Raw genomic sequence first — 18,224 nt, 5'->3', positions numbered from 1 at the left:
CAGAGGTCGCACTACACTAACTCATAGCTTTAGCTGAACACTGTGCAGGGGTCGCACTACACTAACTTGTAGCTTTATCTGAACACTGTGCATAGGTCACACTACACTAACTTGTAGCTTTAGCTGAACACTGTGCAGAGGACACACTACACTAACTTGTAAATAGTGTAGCTGCCTGCGGTAGTGATAGGATCAGAAAAACACCACCAATCTTCTACAGGTAGCTTTAGCTGAAGACTGTACAGAGGTCACACTGCACTAACTTGTAGCTTTAGCTGAACACTGTGCAGAGGTCGTACTACACTAACTTGTAGCTTTATCTGAACACTGTGCAGAGGTCGCACTACACTAACTTGTAGCTTTATCTGAACACTGTGCAGAGGTCGCACTACACTAACTTGTAGCTTTATCTAAACACTGTGCAGAGGTCGCACTACACTAAATCATAGCTTTAGCTGAACACTGTGCAGAGTTCGCACTACACTAACTCGTAGCTTTAGCTGAACACTGTGCAGAGGTCGCACGTCACTATATTGTAGCTTTAGCTGAAAACTGTGCAGAGGTCGCACTACACTAACTTGTAGCTTTAGCTGAACACTGTGCAGAGGACACACTACACTAACTTGTAAATAATGTAGCTGCCTGCGGTAGTGATAGGATCAGAAAAACACCACCAATCTTCTACAGGTAGCTTTAGCTGAAGACTTCGCAGAGGTCACACTACACTAACTTGTAGCTTTAGCTGAACACTGTGCAGAGGTCGCACTACACTAACTTGTAGCTTTGTCTGAACACTGTGCAGAGGTCGCACTACACTAACTTGTAGCTTTAGCTGAACACTGTGCAGAGGTCGCACTACACTAACTTGTAGCTTTATCTGAACACTGTGCAGAGGTCGCACTACACTAACTTGTAGCTTTATCTGAACACTGTGCACAGGTCGCATTACACTAAATCATAGCTTTAGCTGAACACTGTGCAGAGTTCGCACTACACTAACTTGTAGCTTTAGCTGAACACTGTGCAGAGGTCGCACATCACTATATTGTAGCTTTAGCTGAAAACTGTGCAGAGGTCGCAGTACACTAACTTGTAGCTTTAGCTGAACACTGCGCAGAGGACGCACTACACTAACTTGTAAATAATGTAGCTGCCTGCGGTAGTGATACGATCAGAAAAATACCACCAATCTTCTGCAGGTAGCTTTAGCTAAAGACTGTCCAGAGGTCGCACTAAACTAACTTGTAGCTTTATCTGAACACTGTGCAGAGGTCGCACTACACTAACTTGTAGATTTAGCTGAACACTGTGCAGAGGTCGCACCACACTAACTTGTAGCTTTAGCTGAACACTGTGCAGAGGTCGCACTACACTAACTTGTAGCTTTAGCTGAACAATGTGCAGAGGTCGCACCACACTAACTTGTAGCTTTAGCTGAACACTGTGCAGAGGTCGCACTACACTAACTTGTTGCTTTAGCTGAACACTGTGCAGAGGTCGCACTACACTAACTTGTAGCTTTATGTGAACACTGTGTAGAGGTCGCACTACATTAACTTGTAGCTTTAGCTGAACACTGTGCAGAGGTTGCACTACACTAATTTGTAGCTTTAGCTGAACACTGTGCAGAGGACGCACTACACTAACTTGTAAATAATGTAGCTGCCTGCTGTAGTGATAGGATCAGAAAAATGCCATTAATCTTCTACAGGTAGCTTTAGCTGAAGACTGTGCAGAGGTCGCACTACACTAACTTGTAGCTTATCTGAACACTGTGCAGAGGTCGCACTACACTAACTTGTAGCTTTAGCTGAACACTGTGCAGAGGTCGCACTACACTAACTTGTAGCTTTATCTGAGCACTGTGCAGAGGTCGCACTACACTAACTTGCAGCTTTAGCTGAACACTGTGCAGAGGACGCACTACACTAACTTGTAAATAATGTAGCTGCCTGCGGTAGTGATACGATCAGAAAAATACCACCAATCTTCTGCAGGTAGCTTTAGCTAAAGACTGTCCAGAGGTCGCACTAAACTAACTTGTAGCTTTATCTGAACACTGTGCAGAGGTCGCACTACACTAACTTGTAGCTTTAGCTGAACACTGTGCAGAGGTCGCACTACACTAACTTGTAGCTTTATCTGAACACTGTGCAGAGGTCGCACTACACTAACTTGCAGCTTTAGCTGAACACTGTACAGAGGTAGCACTACACTAACTTGTAGCTTTAGCTGAACACTGTGCTGAGGTCGCACTACACTAACTTGTAGCTTTATGTGAACACTGTGTAGAGGTCGCACTACACTAACTTGTAGCTTTAGCTGAACACTGTGCAGAGGTTGCACTACACTAATTTGTAGCTTTAGCTGAACACTGTGCAGAGGACGCACTACACTAACTTGTAAATAATGTAGCTGCCTGCTGTAGTGATAGGATCAGAAAAATGCCATCAATCTTCTACAGGTAGCTTTAGCTGAAGACTGTGCAGAGGTCGCACTACACTAACTTGTAGCTTATCTGAACACTGTGCAGAGGTCGCACTACACTAACTTGTAGCTTTAGCTGAACAGTGTGCAGAGGTTGCATTACACTAACTTGTAGATTTACCTGAACACTGTGCAGAGTTCATACTACACTAACTTGTAGCTTTAGTTGAACAATGTGCAGGGGTCGCACTACACTAACTAGTAGCTTTAGCTGAACACTGTGCAGAGGACGCACTACACTAACTTGTAAATAATGTAGCTGCCTGCGGTAGTGATAGGATCAGAAAAACGCCATCAATCTTCGACAGTTAGCTTTAGCTGAAGACTGTGCAGAGGTCGCACTACACCAACTTGTAACTTTAGCTGAACACTGTGCAGAGGTTGCACTACACTAACTTGTAGCTTTAGCTGAACACTGTGTAGAGGACGCACTACACTAACTTGTAAATAATGTAGTTGCCTGCGTTAGTGATAGGATTAGAAAAACACAACCTATCTTCTACAGGTAGCTTTAGCTGAAAATTGTGCAGAGGTCGCAATACACTAACTTGTAGCTTTAGCTGAACACTGTGCAGAGCTCACACTACACTAACTTGTAGCTTTAGCTGAACAATGTGCAGAGGTTGCACTACACAAACTTGTAGCTTTAGCTGAGCACTGTGCAGAGGTCGAACTACACTAACTTGTAAATAATGTAGCTGTATGCGGTAGTGATAGGATCAGAAAACACCACCAATCTCCTACAGGTAGCTTTAGCTGAAGACTGTGCAGAGGTCACACTACACTAACTTGTAGCTTTATCTGAACACTGTGCAGAGGTCACACTACACCAACTTGTAGCTTTAGTTGAACACTGTGCAAAGGTCGCACTACACTAACTTGTAGCTTTAGCTGAACACTGTGCAGAGTTCGCACTACACTAACTTGTAGCTTTAGCTGAACACTGTGCAGAGGTCGCACTACACTAACTTGTAGCTTTAGCTGAACACTGTGCAGAGGTCGCACTGCACTAACTTGTAGCTTTAGCTGAACACTGTGCAGAGCTCGCACTACACTAACTTGTAGCTTTAGCTGAACACTGTGCAGAGGACGCACTACACTAACTTGTAAATAATGTAGCTGCCTGCTGTAGTGATAGGATCAGAAAAATGCCATTAATCTTCTACAGTTAGCTTTAGCTGAAGACTGTGCAGAGGTCGCACTACACTAACTTGTAGCTTTATCTGAACACTGTGCAGAGGTCGCACTACACTAACTTGCAGCTTTAGCTGAACACTGTACAGAGGTAGCACTACATTAACTTGTAGCTTTAGCTGAAGACTGTGCAGAGGTCACACTACACTAACTTGTAGCTTTAGCTGAACACTGTGCACAGGTCGCACTAAACTAAAATGTAGCTTTATCTGAACACTGTGCAGAGGTCGCACTACACTAACTTGTAGCTTTAGATGAACACTGTGCAGAGGACGCACTACCCAACTTGTAAATAATGTAGCTACCTGCGGTAGTGATAGGATCAGAAAAACGCAATCAATCTTCTACAGTTAGCTTTAGCTGAAGACTGTGCAGAGGTCGCACTACACTAACTTGTAGCTTTATCTGAACACTGTGCAGAGGTCGCACTACACTAACTTGTAGCTTTAGCTGAACACTGTGCAGAGGTCGCACTACACTAACTTGTAGCTTTAGCTGAACACTGTGCAGAGGTCGCACTACACTAACTTGTAGCTTTAGCTGAACACTGTGCAGAGGTCGCACTACACTAACTTGTTGCTTTAGCTGAACACTGTGCAGAGGTCACACTGCACTAACTTGTAGCTTTAGCTGAACACTGTGCAGAGGTCGCACTACACTAACTTGTAGCTTTAGCTGAACACTGTGCAGAGGTTGCACTACACTAATTTGTAGCTTTAGCTGAACACTGTGCAGAGGACGCACTACACTAATTTGTAAATAATGTAGCTGCCTGCTGTAGTGATAGGATCAGAAAAACGCCATCAATCTTCTACAGGTAGCTTTAGCTGAAGACTGTGGAGAGGTCGCACTACACTAACTTGTAGTTTATCTGAACACTGTGCAGAGGTCGCACTACACTAACTTGTAGCTTTAGCTGAACACTGTGCAGAGGTTGCACTACACTAACTTGTAGATTTACCTGAACACTGTGCAGAGTTCATACTACACTAACTTGTAGCTTTAGCTGAACAAAGTGCAGGGGTCGCACTACACTAACTAGTAGCTTTAGCTGAACACTGTGCAGAGGACGCACTACACTAACTTGTAAATAATGTAGCTGCCTGCGGTAGTGATAGGATCAGAAAAACACCACCAATCTTCTACAGTTAGCTTCAGCTGAAGACTGTGCAGAGGTCACACTACACTAACCTGTAGCTTTAGCTGAACACTGTGCAGAGGTTGCACTACACTAACTTGTAGCTTTAGCTGAACACTGTGTAGAGGACGCACTACACTAACTTGTAAATAATGTAGTTGCCTGCGGTAGTGATAGGATTAGAAAAACACCACCTATCTTCTACAGGTAGCTTTAGCTGAAAATTGTGCAGAGGTCGCAATACACTAACTTGTAGCTTTAGCTGAACACTGTGCAGAGCTCACACTACACTAACTTGTAGCTTTAGCTGAACAATGTGCAGAGGTTGCACTACACAAACTTGTAGCTTTAGCTGAGCACTGTGCAGAGGTCGAACTACACTAACTTGTAAATAATGTAGCTGCATGCGGTAGTGATAGGATCAGAAAACACCACCAATCTCCTACAGGTAGCTTTAGCTGAAGACTGTGCAGAGGTCACACTACACTAACTTGTAGCTTTATCTGAACACTGTGCAGAGGTCACACTACACCAACTTGTAGCTTTAGTTGAACACTGTGCAAAGGTCGCACTACACTAACTTGTAGCTTTAGCTGAACACTGTGCAGAGGACGCACTACACTAACTTGTAAATAATGTAGCTTCCTGCTGTAATGATAGGATCAAAAAAATGCCATCAATCTTTTACAGGTAGCATTAGCTGAAGACTGTGCAGAGGTCGCACTACACTAACTTGTAGCTTTATCTGAACACTGTGCAGAGGTCGCACTACACTAACTTGTAGCTTTAGCTGAAGACTGTGCAGAGGTAGCACTACACTAACTTGTAGCTTTAGCTGAACACTGTGCAGAGGTCGCACTAAACTAACTTGTAGCTTTAGCTGAACACTGTGCAGAGGTTGCACTACACTAACTTTTAGCTTTAGCTGAACACTGTGCAGAGGTCGCACAACACTAACTTGTAGCTTTAGCTGAACACTGTGCAGAGGTCGCACTACACTAACTTGTAGCTTTAGTTGAACACTATGCAGAGGACGCACTACACTAACTTGTAAATAATGTAGCTGCCTGCAGTAGTGATAGGATCAGAAAAACACCACAAATCTTCTACAGTTAGCTTCAGCTGAAGACTGTGCAGAGGTCACACTACACTAACTTGTAACTTTAGCTGAACACTGTGCAGAGGTCGCACTACACTAAAATGTAGCTTTATCTGAACACTGTGCAGAGGTCGCACTACACTAACTTGTAGCTTTAGCTGAATACTGTGCAGAGGTCGCACTACACTAACTTGTAGCTTTAGCTGAACACTGTGCAGAGGACGCACTACACTAACTTGTAAATAATCTAGCTGCCTGCTGTAGTGATAGGATCAGAAAAATGCCATCAATCTTCTACAGGTAGCATTAGCTGAAGACTGTGTAGAGGTCGCACTACACTAACTTGTAGCTTTATCTGAACACTGTGCAGAGGTCGCACTACACTAACTTGTAGCGTTAGCTGAACACTGTGCAGAGGTAGCACTACACTAACTTGTAGCTTTAGCTGAACACTGTGCAGAGGTCACAATACACTAACTTGTAGCTTTAGCTAAACACTGTGCAGAGGTCTCACTACACTAACTAGTAGCTTTAGCTGAGCACTGTGCAGAGGACACACTACACTAACTTGTAAATAATGTAGCTGCCTGCGGTAGTGATAGGATCAGAAAAAAGCCATCAATATTCTACAGTTAGCTTTAGCTGAAGACTGTGCAGAGGTCGCACTACACTAACTTGTAGCTTTAGCTGAACACTGTGCAGAGGTCGCACTACACTAACTTGTAGCTTTTAACTGAACACTGTGCAGAGGTCGCACTACACTAACTCATAGCTTTAGCTGAACACTGTGCGGAGGTCGCACTACACTAACTTGTAGCTTTATCTGAACACTGTGCAGATGTCACACTACACTAACTTGTAGCTTTAGCTGAACACTGTGCAGAGGACGCACTACATTAACTTGTAAATAATGTAGCTGCCTGCGGTAGTGATAGGATCAGAAAAACACCATCAATCTTCTACAGGTAGCTTTAGCTGAAGACTGTACAGAGGTCACACTACACTAACTTGTAGCTTTAGCTGAACACTGTGCATAGGTCGCACTACACTAACTTGTAGCTTTATCTGAACACTGCGCAAAAGTCGCACTACACTAACTTGTAGCTTTATCTGAACACTGTGCAGAGGTCGCACTACACTAACTTGTAGCTTTAGTTGAACACTGTGCAGAGGACGCACTACACTAACTTGTAAATAATGTAGCTGCCTGCAGTAGTGATAGGATCAGAAAAACACCACCAATCTTCTACAGTTAGCTTTAGCTGAAGACTGTGCAGAGGTCACACTACACTAACTTGTAGCTTTAGCTGAACACTGTGCAGAGGACGCACTACACTAAAATGTAGCTTTATCTGAACACTGTGCAGAGGTCGCACTACACTAACTTGTAGCTTTAGCTGAACACTGTGCAGAGGTCGCACTACACTAACTAGTAGCTTTAACTGAACACTGTGCAGAGGAAGCACTACACTAACTTGTAAATAATGTAGCTGCCTGCGGTAGTGATAGGATCAGAAAAACTCCATCAATCTTCTACAGTTAGCTTTAGCTGAAGACTGTGCAGAGGTCGCACTACACTAACTTGTAGTTTTATCTGAACACTGTGCAGAGGTCGCACTACACTAACTTGTAGCTTTAGCTGAACACTGTGCAGAGGTCGCACTACACTAACTCATAGCTTTAGCTGAACACTGTGCAGAGGTCGCACTACACTAACTTGTAGCTTTATCTGAACACTGTGCATAGGTCACACTACACTAACTTGTAGCTTTAGCTGAACACTGTGCAGAGGACACACTACACTAACTTGTAAATAGTGTAGCTGCCTGCGGTAGTGATAGGATCAGAAAAACACCACCAATCTTCTACAGGTAGCTTTAGCTGAAGACTGTACAGAGGTCACACTACACTAACTTGTAGCTTTAGCTGAACACTGTGCAGAGGTCGTACTACACTAACTTGTAGCTTTATCTGAACACTGTGCAGAGGTCGCACTACACTAACTTGTAGCTTTATCTGAACACTGTGCAGAGGTCGCACTACACTAACTTGTAGCTTTATCTAAACACTGTGCAGAGGTCGCACTACACTAAATCATAGCTTTAGCTGAACACTGTGCAGAGTTCGCACTACACTAACTCGTAGCTTTAGCTGAACACTGTGCAGAGGTCGCACGTCACTATATTGTAGCTTTAGCTGAAAACTGTGCAGAGGTCGCACTACATTAACTTGTAGCTTTAGCTGAACACTGTGCAGAGGACACACTACACTAACTTGTAAATAATGTAGCTGCCTGCGGTAGTGATAGGATCAGAAAAACACCACCAATCTTCTACAGGTAGCTTTAGCTGAAGACTTCGCAGAGGTCACACTACACTAACTTGTAGCTTTAGCTGAACACTGTGCAGAGGTCGCACTACACTAACTTGTAGCTTTGTCTGAACACTGTGCAGAGGTCGCACTACACTAACTTGTAGCTTTAGCTGAACACTGCGCAGAGGACGCACTACACTAACTTGTAAATAATGTAGCTGCCTGCGGTAGTGATACGATCAGAAAAATACCACCAATCTTCTGCAGGTAGCTTTAGCTACAGACTGTCCAGAGGTCGCACTAAACTAACTTGTAGCTTTATCTGAACACTGTGCAGAGGTCGCACTACACTAACTTGTAGATTTAGCTGAACACTGTGCAGAGGTCGCACCACACTAACTTGTAGCTTTAGCTGAACACTGTGCAGAGGTCGCACTACACTAACTTGTAGCTTTAGCTGAACAATGTGCAGAGGTCGCACCACACTAACTTGTAGCTTTAGCTGAACACTGTGCAGAGGTCGCACTACACTAACTTGTTGCTTTAGCTGAACACTGTGCAGAGGTCGCACTACACTAACTTGTAGCTTTATGTGAACACTGTGTAGAGGTCGCACTACACTAACTTGTAGCTTTAGCTGAACACTGTGCAGAGGTTGCACTACACTAATTTGTAGCTTTAGCTGAACACTGTGCAGAGGATGCACTACACTAACTTGTAAATAATGTAGCTGCCTGCTGTAGTGATAGGATCAGAAAAATGCCATTAATCTTCTACAGGTAGCTTTAGCTGAAGACTGTGCAGAGGTCGCACTACACTAACTTGTAGCTTATCTGAACACTGTGCAGAGGTCGCACTACACTAACTTGTAGCTTTAGCTGAACACTGTGCAGAGGTCGCACTACACTAACTTGTAGCTTTATCTGAACACTGTGCAGAGGTCGCACTACACTAACTTGCAGCTTTAGCTGAACACTGTGCAGAGGACGCACTACACTAACTTGTAAATAATGTAGCTGCCTGCGGTAGTGATACGATCAGAAAAATACCACCAATCTTCTGCAGGTAGCTTTAGCTAAAGACTGTCCAGAGGTCGCACTAAACTAACTTGTAGCTTTATCTGAACACTGTGCAGAGGTCGCACTACACTAACTTGTAGCTTTAGCTGAACACTGTGCAGAGGTCGCACTACACTAACTTGTAGCTTTATCTGAACACTGTGCAGAGGTCGCACTACACTAACTTGCAGCTTTAGCTGAACACTGTACAGAGGTAGCACTACACTAACTTGTAGCTTTAGCTGAACACTGTGCTGAGGTCGCACTACACTAACTTGTAGCTTTATGTGAACACTGTGTAGAGGTCGCACTACACTAACTTGTAGCTTTAGCTGAACACTGTGCAGAGGTTGCACTACACTAATTTGTAGCTTTAGCTGAACACTGTGCAGAGGACGCACTAAACTAACTTGTAAATAATGTAGCTGCCTGCTGTAGTGATAGGATCAGAAAAATGCCATCAATCTTCTACAGGTAGCTTTAGCTGAAGACTGTGCAGAGGTCGCACTACACTAACTTGTAGCTTATCTGAACACTGTGCAGAGGTCGCACTACACTAACTTGTAGCTTTAGCTGAACAGTGTGCAGAGGTTGCATTACACTAACTTGTAGATTTACCTGAACACTGTGCAGAGTTCATACTACACTAACTTGTAGCTTTAGCTGAACAATGTGCAGGGGTCGCACTACACTAACTAGTAGCTTTAGCTGAACACTGTGCAGAGGACGCACTACACTAACTTGTAAATAATGTAGCTGCCTGCGGTAGTGATAGGATCAGAAAAACGCCATCAATCTTCTACAGTTAGCTTTAGCTGAAGACTGTGCAGAGGTCGCACTACACCAACTTGTAACTTTAGCTGAACACTGTGCAGAGGTTGCACTACACTAACTTGTAGCTTTAGCTGAACACTGTGTAGAGGACGCACTACACTAACTTGTAAATAATGTAGTTGCCTGCGTTAGTGATAGGATTAGAAAAACACAACCTATCTTCTACAGGTAGCTGTAGCTGAAAATTGTGCAGAGGTCGCAATACACTAACTTGTAGCTTTAGCTGAACACTGTGCAGAGCTCACACTACACTAACTTGTAGCTTTAGCTGAACAATGTGCAGAGGTTGCACTACACAAACTTGTAGCTTTAGCTGAGCACTGTGCAGAGGTCGAACTACACTAACTTGTAAATAATGTAGCTGTATGCGGTAGTGATAGGATCAGAAAACACCACCAATCTCCTACAGGTAGCTTTAGCTGAAGACTGTGCAGAGGTCACACTACACTAACTTGTAGCTTTATCTGAACACTGTGCAGAGGTCACACTACACCAACTTGTAGCTTTAGTTGAACACTGTGCAAAGGTCGCACTACACTAACTTGTAGCTTTAGCTGAACACTGTGCAGAGTTCGCACTACACTAACTTGTAGCTTTAGCTGAACACTGTGCAGAGGTCGCACTACACTAACTTGTAGCTTTAGCTGAACACTGTGCAGAGGTCGCACTGCACTAACTTGTAGCTTTAGCTGAACACTGTGCAGAGCTCGCACTACACTAACTTGTAGCTTTAGCTGAACACTGTGCAGAGGACGCACTACACTAACTTGTAAATAATGTAGCTTCCTGCTGTAGTGAAAGGATCAGAAAAATGCCATTAATCTTCTACAGTTAGCTTTAGCTGAAGACTGTGCAGAGGTCGCACTACACTAACTTGTAGCTTTATCTGAACACTGTGCAGAGGTCGCACTACACTAACTTGCAGCTTTAGCTGAACACTGTACAGAGGTAGCACTACATTAACTTGTAGCTTTAGCTGAAGACTGTGCAGAGGTCACACTACACTAACTTGTAGCTTTAGCTGAACACTGTGCACAGGTCGCACTAAACTAAAATGTAGCTTTATCTGAACACTGTGCAGAGGTCGCACTACACTAACTTGTAGCTTTAGATGAACACTGTGCAGAGGACGCACTACCCAACTTGTAAATAATGTAGCTACCTGCGGTAGTGATAGGATCAGAAAAACGCAATCAATCTTCTACAGTTAGCTTTAGCTGAAGACTGTGCAGAGGTCGCACTACACTAACTTGTAGCTTTATCTGAACACTGTGCAGAGGTCGCACTACACTAACTTGTAGCTTTAGCTGAACACTGTGCAGAGGTCGCACTACACTAACTTGTAGCTTTAGCTGAACACTGTGCAGAGGTCGCACTACACTAACTTGTAGCTTTAGCTGAACACTGTGCAGAGGTCGCACTACACTAACTTGTTGCTTTAGCTGAACACTGTGCAGAGGTCACACTGCACTAACTTGTAGCTTTAGCTGAACACTGTGCAGAGGTCGCACTACACTAACTTGTAGCTTTATCTGAACACTGTGCAGAGGTCGCACTACACTAACTTGCAGCTTTAGCTGAACACTGTGCAGAGGTCGCACTACACTAACTTGTAGCTTTATGTGAACACTGTGTAGAGGTCGCACTACACTAACTTGTAGCTTTAGCTGAACACTGTGCAGAGGTTGCACTACACTAATTTGTAGCTTTAGCTGAACACTGTGCAGAGGACGCACTACACTAATTTGTAAATAATGTAGCTGCCTGCTGTAGTGATAGGATCAGAAAAACGCCATCAATCTTCTACAGGTAGCTTTAGCTGAAGACTGTGGAGAGGTCGCACTACACTAACTTGTAGTTTATCTGAACACTGTGCAGAGGTCGCACTACACTAACTTGTAGCTTTAGCTGAACACTGTGCAGAGGTTGCACTACACTAACTTGTAGATTTACCTGAACACTGTGCAGAGTTCATACTACACTAACTTGTAGCTTTAGCTGAACAAAGTGCAGGGGTCGCACTACACTAACTAGTAGCTTTAGCTGAACACTGTGCAGAGGACGCACTACACTAACTTGTAAATAATGTAGCTGCCTGCGGTAGTGATAGGATCAGAAAAACACCACCAATCTTCTACAGTTAGCTTCAGCTGAAGACTGTGCAGAGGTCACACTACACTAACCTGTAGCTTTAGCTGAACACTGTGCAGAGGTTGCACTACACTAACTTGTAGCTTTAGCTGAACACTGTGTAGAGGACGCACTACACTAACTTGTAAATAATGTAGTTGCCTGCGGTAGTGATAGGATTAGAAAAACACCACCTATCTTCTACAGGTAGCTTTAGCTGAAAATTGTGCAGAGGTCGCAATACACTAACTTGTAGCTTTAGCTGAACACTGTGCAGAGCTCACACTACACTAACTTGTAGCTTTAGCTGAACAATGTGCAGAGGTTGCACTACACAAACTTGTAGCTTTAGCTGAGCACTGTGCAGAGGTCGAACTACACTAACTTGTAAATAATGTAGCTGCATGCGGTAGTGATAGGATCAGAAAACACCACCAATCTCCTACAGGTAGCTTTAGCTGAAGACTGTGCAGAGGTCACACTACACTAACTTGTAGCTTTATCTGAACACTGTGCAGAGGTCACACTACACCAACTTGTAGCTTTAGTTGAACACTGTGCAAAGGTCGCACTACACTAACTTGTAGCTTTAGCTGAACACTGTGCAGAGTTCGCACTACACTAACTTGTAGCTTTAGCTGAACACTGTGCAGAGGTCGCACTACACTAACTTGTAGCTTTAGCTGAACACTGTGCAGAGGTCGCACTGCACTAACTTGTAGCTTTAGCTGAACACTGTGCAGAGGACGCACTACACTAACTTGTAAATAATGTAGCTGCCTGCTGTAGTGATAGGATCAGAAAAACGCCATTAATCTTCTACAGTTAGCTTTAGCTGAAGACTGTGCAGAGGTCGCACTACACTAACTTGTAGCTTTATCTGAACACTGTGCAGAGGTCGCACTACACTAACTTGCAGCTTTAGCTGAACACTGTACAGAGGTAGCACTACACTAACTTGTAGCTTTAGCTGAAGACTGTGCAGAGGTCACACTACACTAACTTGTAGCTTTAGCTGAACACTGTGCACAGGTCGCACTACACTAAAATGTAGCTTTATCTGAACACTGTGCAGAGGTCGCACTACACTAACTTGTAGCTTTAGCTGAACACTGTGCAGAGGTCGCACTACACTAACTAGTAGCTTTAGATGAACACTGTGCAGAGGACGCACTACCCAACTTGTAAATAATGTAGCTGCCTGCGGTAGTGATAGGATCAGAAAAACGCAATCAATCTTCTACGGTTAGCTTTAGCTGAAGACTGTGCAGAGGTCGCACTACACTAACTTGTAGCTTAATCTGAACACTGTGCAGAGGTTGCACTACACTAACTTGTAGCTTTAGCTGAACACTGTGCAGAGGTCGCACTACACTAACTTGTAGCTTTAGCTGAACACTGGGCAGAGGTCGCACTGCACTAACTTGTAGCTTTAGCTGAACACTGTGCAGAGTTCGCACTACACTAACTTGTAGCTTTAGCTGAACACTGTGCAGAGGACGCATTACACTAACTTGTAAATAATGTAGCTGCCTGCTGTAGTGATAGGATCAGAAAAACGCCATTAATCTTCTACAGTTAGCTTTAGCTGAAGACTGTGCAGAGGTCGCACTACACTAACTTGTAGCTTTATCTGAACACTGTGCAGAGGTCGCACTACACTAACTTGCAGCTTTAGCTGAACTCTGTACAGAGGTAGCACTACACTAACTTGTAACTTTAGCTGAAGACTGTACAGAGGTCACACTACACTATCCTGTAGCTTTAGCTGAACACTTTGCAGAGGTCGCACTACACTAAAATGTAGCTTTATCTGAAAACTGTGCAGAGATCGCACTACACTAATTTTTAGCTTTAGCTGAACACTGTGCAGAGGACGCACTACACTAACTTGTAAATAATGTAGCTGCCTGCTGTAGTGATAGGATCAGAAAAATGCCATCAATCTTCTACAGGTAGCATTAGCTGAAGACTCTGCAGAGGTCGCACTACACTAACTTGTAGCTTTATCTGAACACTGTGCAGAGGTCGCACTACACTAACTTGTAGCGTTAGCTGAACACTGTGCAGAGGTAGCACTACATTAACTTGTAGCTTTAGCTGAACACTGTGCAGAGGTCGCAATACACTAACTTGTAGCTTTAGCTAAACACTGTGCAGAGGTCTCACTACACTAACTTGTAGCGTTAGCTGAACACTGTGCAGAGGTAGCACTACATTAACTTGTAGCTTTAGCTGAAGACTGTGCAGAGGTCGCACTACACTAACTTGGAGCTTTAGCTGAACACTGTGCAGAGGTCTCACTACACTAACTCGTAGCTTTAGCTGAACACTGTGCAGAGGTCGCAAGTCACTATCTTGTAGCTTTAGCTGAAAACTGTGCAGAGGTTGCACTACACTAACTTGTAGCTTTATCTGAACACTGTGCAGAGGTCGCACTACACTAACTTGTAGCTTTATCTGAACACTGTGCAGAGGTCGCACTACACTAACTTGTAGCTTTAGCTGAACACTGTGTAGAGGACGCACTACACTAACTCGTAGCTTTAGCTGAACACTGTGCAGAGGTCGCAAGTCACTATCTTGTAGCTTTAGCTGAAAACTGAGCAGAGGTTGCAATACACTAACTTGTAGCTTTATCTGAACACTGTGCAGAGGTCGCACTACACTAACTTGTAGCTTTATCTGAACACTGTGCAGAGGTCACACTACACTAACTTGTAGCTTTAGCTGAACACTGTGCAGAGGTCGCTCTACACTAACTAGTAGCTTTAGCTGAACACTGTGCAGAGGACGCTCTACACTAACTTGTAAATAATGTAGCTGCCTGCGGTAGTGATAGGATGAGCAAAACGCCATCAATCTTCTACAGTTAGCCTTAGCTGAAAACTGTGCAGAGGTCGCACTACACTAACTTGTAGCTTTATCTGAACACTGTGCAGCGGTCGCACTACACTAACTTGTAGCTTTAGCTGAACACTGTGTAGAGGTCGCACTACAATAACTCATAGCTTTAGCTTAACACTGTGCAGAGGTCGCACTACACTAACTTGTAGCTTTATCTGAACACTGTGCAGAGGTCGCACTACACTAATTTGTAGCTTTAGCTGAACACTGTGCAGAGGACGCACTACACTAACTTGTAAATAATGTAGCTGCCTGTGGTAGTGATAGGATCAGAAATACAACACCAATCTTCTACAGGTAGCTTTAGCTGAAGACTGTGCAGAGGTCACACTACACTAACTTGTAGCTTTAGCTGAACACTGTGCAGAGGTCGTACTACACTAACTTGTAGCTTTATCTGCACACTGTGCAGAGGTCGCACTACATTAACTTGTAGCTTTAGCTGAACACTGTGCAGAGGTCGCACTACACTAACTTGTAGCTTTAGCTGAACACTGTGCAGAATAACGCACTACACTAACTTGTAAATAATGTAGCTGCCTGCGGTAGTGATAGGATCAGAACAACACCACCAATCTTCTACAGGTAGCTTTAGCTGAATACTGTGCAGAGATCACACTACACTAACTTGTAGCTTTAGCTGAACACTGTGCAGAGGTCGCACTACACTAACATGTAGCTTTATCTGAACTCCGTGCAGAGGTCGCACCACACTAACTTGTAGCTTTAGCTGAACACTGTGCAGAGGTCGCACTACACTAATTTGTAGCTTTAGCTGAACACTGTGCAGAGGTCGCACTACACTAATTTGTAGCTTTAGCTGAACACTGTGCAGAGGACGCACTACACTAACTTGTAAATAATGTAGCTGTCTGCTGTAGTGATAGGATCAGAAAAACGCCATCAATCTTCTACAGGTAGCTTTAGCTGAAGACTGTGCAGAGGTCACACTACACTAACTTGTAGCTTTAGCTGAACACTGTGCAGAGGTCGCACTACACTAACTTGTAGCTTTAGCTGAACACTGTGCAGAGGTCGCACTGCACTAACTTGTAGCTTTAGCTGAACACTGTGCAGAGGCCGCACTACACTAACTAGTAGCTTTAGCTGAACACTGTGCAGAGGACGCACTACACTAACTTGTAAATAATGTAGCTACCTGTGGTAGTGATAGGATCGGAAAAACGCCATCAATCTTCTACAGTTAGCTTTAGCTGAAGACTGTGCAGAGGTCACACTACACTAACTTGTAGCTTTATCTGAACACTGTGCAGAGGTCGCAATACACTAACTTGTAGCTTTAGCTGAACACTGTGCAGAGGTTGCACTACACTAACTTGTAGCTTTAGCTCAACACTGTGCAGAGGACGCACTACACTAACTTGTAAATAATGTAGTTGCCTTCGGTAGTGATAGGATCAGAAAAACACCACCTATTTTCTACAGGTAGCTTAGCTGAAAATTGTGCAGAGGTTGCAATACACTAACTTGTAGCTTTAGCTGAACACTGTGCAGAGCTCACACTACACTAACTTGTAGCTTTAGCTGAACAATGTGCAGAGGTTGCACTACACCAACTTTTAGCTTTTGCTGAGCACTGTGCAGAGGTCGAACTACACTAACTTGTAGCTTTAGCTGAACACTGTGCGGAGGACGAACTACACTAACTTGTAAATAATGTAGCTGCCTGCGTTAGTGATAGGAACAGAAAAACACCACCAATCTTCTACAGGTAGCTTTAGCTAAAGACTGTGCAGAGGTCACACTACACTAACTTGTAGCTTTAGCTGAACACTGTGCAGAGGTCGCACTACACTAACTGGTAGCTTTATCTGTACACTGTGCAGAGGTCGCAATACACTAACTTGTAGCTTTAGCTGAACACTGGGCAGAGGTCGCACTACACTAACTTGTAGCTTTAGCTGAACCCTGTGAAGAGGTCGCACTACACTAAATCATAGCTTTAGCTGAACACTGTGCAGAGGTCGCACTACACTAACTCATAGCTTTATCTGAACACTGTGCAGAGGACGCACTACACTAACTTGTAGCTTTAGCTGAACACTGTGCAGAGGACGCACTACACTAACTTGTAGCTTTAGCTGAACACCATGCAGAGGTCGCACTGCACTAATTTGTAGCTTTCGCTGAACACTGTGCAGAGGTCGCACTACACTAATTTGTAGCTTTAGCTGAACACTGTGCAGAGGACGCACTACACTAACTTGTAAATAATGTAGCTGTCTGCTGTAGTGATAGGATCAGAAAAACGCCATCAATCTTCTACAGGTAGCTTTAGCTGAAGACTGTGCAGAGGTCACACTACACTAACTTGTAGCTTTAGCTGAACACTGTGCAGAGGTCGCACTACAATAACTTGTAGCTTTAGCTGAACACTGTGCAGAGGTTGCACTACACTAACTTGTAGCTTTAGCTGATCACTGTGCAGAGGTCGCACTACACTAACTTGTAGCTTTAGCTGAACACTGTGCAGAGGCCGCACTACACTAACTAGTAGCTTTAGCTGAACACTTTGCAGAGGACGCACTACACTAACTTGTAAATAATGTAGCTACCTGTGGTAGTGATAGGATCGGAAAAACGCCATCAATCTTCTACAGTTAGCTTTAGCTGAAGACTGTGCAGAGGTCACACTACACTAACTTGTAGCTTTATCTGAACACTGTGCAGAGGTCGCAATACACTAACTTGTAGCTTTAGCTGAACACTGTGCAGAGGTTGCACTACACTAACTTGTAGCTTTAGCTCAACACTGTGCAGAGGACGCACTACACTAACTTGTAAATAATGTAGTTGCCTTCGGTAGTGATAGGATCAGAAAAACACCACCTATTTTCTACAGGTAGCTTAGCTGAAAATTGTGCAGAGGTCGCAATACACTAACTTTTAGCTTTAGCTGAACACTGTGCAGAGCTCACACTACACTAACTTGTAGCTTTAGCTGAACAATGTGCAGAGGTTGCACTACACCAACTTTTAGCTTTTGCTGAGCACTGTGTAGAGGTCGAACTACACTAACTTGTAGCTTTAGCTGAACACTGTG

This window comes from Aquarana catesbeiana, linkage group LG11 (genome assembly GCF_042186555.1).
Source record: "Aquarana catesbeiana isolate 2022-GZ linkage group LG11, ASM4218655v1, whole genome shotgun sequence".
Taxonomy (NCBI): domain Eukaryota; kingdom Metazoa; phylum Chordata; class Amphibia; order Anura; family Ranidae; genus Aquarana; species Aquarana catesbeiana.
This window is presented reverse-complemented; position numbering follows the sequence as displayed.